This window comes from Saccostrea cucullata, unplaced genomic scaffold (genome assembly GCF_032062105.1).
Source record: "Saccostrea cucullata isolate Sc308-1 unplaced genomic scaffold, CSIRO_AGI_Scuc_v1 ctg652, whole genome shotgun sequence".
NCBI classification, from domain to species: domain Eukaryota; kingdom Metazoa; phylum Mollusca; class Bivalvia; order Ostreida; family Ostreidae; genus Saccostrea; species Saccostrea cuccullata.
In genome coordinates, this window is record NW_026919061.1 from 140,807 (window position 1) to 147,592 (window position 6,786).

The window sequence follows — 6,786 nt, forward strand, 5'->3', positions numbered from 1 at the left end:
TGCGATTAGTATTCTTCCTTATGATGCTCCACAAAAAAAAGACAAGAAATATGTCTCAAAAACCCTTGGTAATTAATGTACGCAAACTAACCAGTAGGTATTTATGCTGAAGACTATACTAGTATAACCCTAGCGATAATCATGTAGATTCTTGTGCATGCGATGTTGCCTCATTTTCTTTAATGTTCATTTCCAATAATTAATTAGATTTTTATGCTCCCATAATTTAGGACTCGGGGGGGGGGGGGGGGGGATATACATGTCGTGTTTCCCATTGACCGTCCCTCTGTCTGGTCGTCTCTTTGTCTGTTAGTCTTTCTGTCTACAAAACTAGTACTTTAACAAGTTAGTGCATTCCCACAGGTACTTGTGGACAGGACAATCCCCCTCCCCACCCCAAATATACAACTCCGGATCAAAAGGTTTTTTTTTTCGCAATTTATTCTTCTAGTACATATTTACAATGTATTCCACGTGAAAATCCAAAAAAAAAAATAACGTAGAATTAAGGTTTTAATAAAAAAAAAAAATCATACCCGCGGTATCATAAAATAGGGTACAATACTTCATACTTCACTGTAGGTGCTAGGACTTTCCTACTTCACTATAGGTGCTAGGACTTTCCTACTTCACTCTAGGTGCTAGGACTTTCATACCTCACTCTAGGTGCTAGGACTTTCATACCTCACTCTAGGTGCTAGGACTTTCCTACTTCACTCTAGGTGCTAGGACTTTCATACCTCACTCTAGGTGCTAGGACTTTCCTACTTCACTCTAGGTGCTAGGACTTTCCTACTTCACTATAGGTGCTAGGACTTTCCTACTTCACTCTAGGTGCTAGGACTTTCCTACTTCACTCTAGGTGCTAGGACTTTCCTACCTCACTCTAGGTGCTAGGACTTTCCTACCTCACTCTAGGTGCTAGGACTTTCCTACTTCACTCTAGGTGCTAGGACTTTCCTACTTCACTATAGGTGCTAGGACTTTCCTACTTCACTATAGGTGCTAGGACTTTCCTACTTCACTATAGGTGCTAGGACTTTCCTACTTCACTATAGGTGCTAGGACTTTCCTACTTCACTATAGGTGCTAGGACTTTCCTACTTCACTATAGGTGTTAGGACTTTCCTACTTCGCTATAGGTGCTAGGACTTTCATACGTCAGTCTAGGTGCTAGGACTCTGACACTTATAATTAACTCTAGGTGCTAGGACTTTCACATTTCACTCTAGCTGCTAGGACTTTCACATTTCACTCTAGGTGCTAGGACTTTCACATTTCACTCTAGGTGCTAAGGCTTTTACGCTTCACATGCGTGTTTATTCCGCTATGACCTTTTCTTGGGTATTATTTATAAAGTTTTTTTTTTACTTTTTTTTCTTCTTTATTGCGAAATACTAGTAAATAAAGTACGCAATTTCACGGCCTTTAACACTATAGGACACACACAATGTATAGTTTTGAATTTCATTTACTTATTCTATGTATTATTTAAAAATTTTATTGATTGATAGCCCTGTATGCGATTAGTATTCTTCCTTATGATGCTCCACAAAAAAAAGACAAGAAATATGTCTCAAAAACCCTTGGTAATTAATGTACGCAAACTAACCAGTAGGTATTTATGCTGAAGACTATACTAGTATAACCCCAGCGATAATCATAATATACAGTTATTGACTGGGTATGAGGGCAACATATGATTTGTTGGACCTGAAGGTGAAAATGTTGCCCGAGGCCGCAGGCCAAGGGCAACATTTTCACCTTAGGTCCAACAAATGATATGGTCGAATGTACTATAACTGTTTTGTTATACCCTTCACTGCTCACTTAAGAATGATCAATTTAATCATTACACGCTATATTATCAATTATTTAATATGGAAAATTATGGCTTCTTCAGTAAATATAAAACATCAAGCTGAGAAAAAAAAAATCAATTATATATCTATTGTATCACAAAAATTATTTATCACAAAATATACTCTTCCTTCTTCCCTACCTAGCTGTTAGCAACAACTCTTGTAGCTCTTAACTTCGGCTATTTTGTCGCCGATATTTCACGATGATTAAAATTGTGACGTAACAGACGAGTGACGTTAGATCTAACAATTCTTATGTAAGACCGGTCAATAGTGAAATTGTTAGTTGATTTTTAAAAAACAGTTCTTTTGTTGGACTTTTTAATTGTAATAAATATATAGAATGATATTTATTATTATCTATTGTATCACAAAAATTATTCATCACAAAACATACTATTCCCTTCTTCATTATCTTGCCTTGCTCTAAGCAACAACTCTTGTAGGTCTTAACTTCGGCTATTTTCGCGTCGCCGATATTGAAACTTGTGACGTAACAGATTATGACGTTGGTCAACAATTCTTATGTAAACCGGTCAATAGTGAAATTGTCAGACCGATGTAATAAACAGCTCTTTTGTTGGACTTTTTATAAGTAATAAATATATAGAGTGATATTTATAAGGGTATAACAATATACAGTTATTGACTGGGTATGAGGGCAACATATGATTTGTTGGACCTGAAGGTGAAAATGTTTCCCGAGGCCGCAGGCCAAGGGCAACATTTTCCCTTCAGGTCCAACAAATTATATGTTGCCCGAAACCCAGTCTATAACTGTTTTGTTGTACCCTTCACATAAGATATATACATATTACAAATACAAAGTGAAGACTTAAGAACAGATTTAATCAAAAATATTTTACACAATAAATTTATCTGCACTTTTTGGCTTCAACAATTAAAAAAAACTTTACAAACAATAAAAATATCAACTATGTTATTAAAATAACAGAGAAAGTAATAATTAAATAACAGAAATAATAAACGACAACTTTTGCAGCAGTAAACTTCGGTTACTTCCGTGACGCCGAAATTGAACGAAAATTATACCTGTGACGTAACAGTGACGTTGGGTTAACAATTGTTATGTAGGACCGGTCAGAGTGAAATTGTTAGACCGATGTATTTAACATTTCTTTTGTTGGACTTTTTATTGGTAATAAATATATAGAATGATATTTATAAGGGTATAACAAAACATTCTATTCCCTTTTTCATTACCTTGCTGTAAGCAACAACTCTTGTAGGTCTTAATCGCGTCGCCGATATTGAACTTACTTGTGACGTAACAGACGAGTGACGTTGCGGTCTAACAATTCTTATGTAAGACCGGTCAATAGTGAAATTGTTAGACCGATGTAATAAACAGCTCTTTTGTTGGACTTTTTATAAGTAATAAATATATAGAATGATATTTATAAGGGTATAAAAAATACTTTTGATACACCAAGATAAACTGATGGTTAAGATCGGACTCTCTAGAGAGCTACAAGTTTATCCACTGATAGGTCGTGTACAGAAGGTGTGACTTTACATAACATATGTTACATGTATTCATCAATAATCTACCACTACAACTACGGTAATACATCAATATCTGAAATGTTATAAATTGTAATAATTGTCATTTATTCAGTTATGATATTGATGTATTATTATTTTATTTTATATTGAACTTTGAAGAAGCACTGTGGGTAAATGTAGAGTACTTTGTGAAGTCAGAAAAAATTGTTTTCAATCTCATGTAGATCTACTTAATCAAGGGTTGATTATCAGTTGATTTTTAAATGAACCTCAGGATCGGACTGCCTTGATATGCTCTAGATATTAAATGTATTTATTTTGTTTTGATTTCTCCAACCAACTGAGCTCCCCATCAAGAAATAACTAATTAAAGTTGTTCTCAATTTGTATTTTTCCCCCTTGAAGACCATTATAACTGGTCAATAAACTAATGAATTTCATTGCATTACCACATGTCATCTTCGCTAGCCAAGGGTTTCCGATCCGAAATCTACTCTACAACCCTTGGCAGATTTAGTCCTATCAAACGGGAACTTTAATTGCGCCGCCTATCGCCGAAATTGAGTTAAGTCCCTTGAAGCTCTTTAATATTTGTCCAATGAAAATAGCTGTAACATACGTAAATCAATGTGACGTTTAAAACAATATGGCGACCTCCATGCAGCTTGATGTAGAATATATCCCAACAACCTCATACAGCTGTGGGCAGTGGGCACACCTCAAAAGAGGTAGAAAATATCGTTCTTTGTGGATTTTTTGTCAAGAGTATGACTATACTTTCTACATGTTGCCGTATCAATTATTATCAATGAGCCGTGACATTTGATTGGCTTAAATTGATGCACCTAAAATGCGGAACATTGACTTATGTGGTCCTTTAAATAATTCTTGTAAACATATATAATCAAAAGAAAAAAAATTCAAATTAATTACTCCCTTGTTTTTAAGCATAGATCAACGTCCTAACTTTCATCCCTTGTAAATATTACTCTTCTTTTGCATAAAACACGAACAGACTTTAATTCAGCCGAAAATTCTTTAAAAATTTAAAATACTCGGATAGCCAATCAAATTCGTTTGCGCGAGTTCTAAAATTTTCAGCCAAATCTGCCAAGGGTTGTAGAGTAGATTTCGGATCGGAAACCCTTGGCTAGCGAAGATGTACCACATGTTAGAGTTATCTTTCTTTGGTCAATACTTTCTCGAGTTATTGAGTACATGTTTAAGGACCCTCTCTACACAAGTGCAAATATTCTTTTAGACATACCCTCGTGGGTACAGGGCGAAGCCCTGATGGGGACTCAGGGGGCGAAGCCCCTGTAAGCTCCTGGGTTTTCGTGTGTTTTAAGAGTAAAACCAGACACAAAAATAGTGGTATTGGTTAGCTTAATTACCATTTATTACTGACCATTAATTATAAAACCAAAGTATGACAATATTAATATTAATGAAAAGTCATGTCATATACTGAGTGGGTCCAAGGCAAAGCTGTGGTGGGGGCACAGGAAGCCCTGGAAGCTCCTGGGTTTTCATGTGTTTTAAAGAGTAAAACCAGGCTCAAAAATAGTGGTATTGGTTTGTTTAATTACCATTTATTAATTGACCATGAATTATAAAACCAAAGTACACTGTATGACATTATTAATATTAGCCATATCATACTTTGAAAATTTTAGGGGGACATGCGCCCCCCCCCCCCTTTAAATCCGCCAGTGCAAACATGTCATAAACTTAACAGATAAATGTCATTCACCTTTGAAAAAATTTACATAAATCATAATTGACATTGTTTTAATGTTTAGCAAAGATGATCATGATACTGAAACTTTTATTGTGTTAATACTATAATCAAATGAGTTAAAACTCCTAAACAGGTGCCTGCATCGCCTGAAGCCCGTAGACTATGCTACACTTATGACGTCATGGTCCATAAATATTACGTCACTCAGTAAACATGAGGTAAGATTTACTTTCCTTTTCACACCCGCTTATGGAGTTTGTAGATAGATCTATGCTGCTATGCATGTTAGCTTCATCAACATTATAAAGATATACAGTCAAAAGACATAAGTATTCGTTACTGAGTCTGACGTAAAAATGTTTGCGATATGTTGCTTCTCATTCAAAACATTCTCGAACGTCATAACGTGTTACTAGGCTAGTAGGCCTATTTTGCGATATTTATCCGGAGTTCGACATTTTTTCAATAAAGCCGATAGGGCCTAGAAATCACTCGATTGACCAAGCCATGAGCTATGCGTTAGCTTTTTGACTTGGTCAATCGAGTGATTTCTACCGACTTTATTGATAAAATTTTGATTTTCTGCGATTTATCTTAACCATTTTTAATATTCATGATATTGTAGAAAATATTTGCTAATCTACAGGTAGCTACAGATCTGTAGCGTTATGGTTTTATATATATTTGTCTTTGACCATAACAGTTAAGAAATAAGATATCATTTTTAGAGTTTCATTGGGGTATGACATGAAGTTGGTCACGTGATCAAATTCTATAACGCCCGAAGAGCGTTATAGTAGATTTGATCACGTACCGACTTCATGTCATACCCCAATGAAACTTTAAAAATTTTTATTTCTTATATTTATATTTTACGTTTTCATTCATGTTACAACGAAATATAAGCATTATTTAGACTTTGATTTTGAAATGCAATGTAACGTTACTACGACGTCATATGACGTCACAGTCGGAACTTGCTCGTGCAGTTTGCTTTCCATACGCAACGGCAAGAAAGTCTGATCATGTGACCAACTGCATGCCATTGAAAATTGAATTTCAATTTTATTAGCATTGTTATATAAGGAAAAACATCAGCAAATGTAAATATAGAAAAATATATAAAACCATAACGCTACAGATCTGCAGCTAATCTACAGGCAGTTAAAAATACCATCTCACAATATTCCCCCGGCCCCCAAGAATACGAGATGTAAAAAGACACGATGCAATTTTGATATAGGCTATGTTGTTTATTCAGTCCTGTAGACATGTCGAGATAAAAATTGCACATCCATCTAGATAGTTGCATTCACAATAATAATAAGCTGCAAGTCAAAATAATACGTTGCATGTCAAAATAATAAGTTGCAGGTCCAAATAATAAATTACAGGTCGAAATAATGAATTACTGGTCTAAATAATGAGTTAAAGGTCAAGCTAATAAGTTGTAGGTCAAAATAATGAGTTGCAGGTCAAAATAATAAGTTGCAGGTCAAAAATAAAGAGTTGCAAGTCAAAATAATGAGTTGCAGGTCAAAATAATAAGTTGCAGGTCAAAAATAATGCATTGCAGGTCAAAATAATAAGTTGCATGTCAACATAACTGATAAGTAGGGGCCTAAAGTGCATGTGAACATGTCCGATGTCGAGACG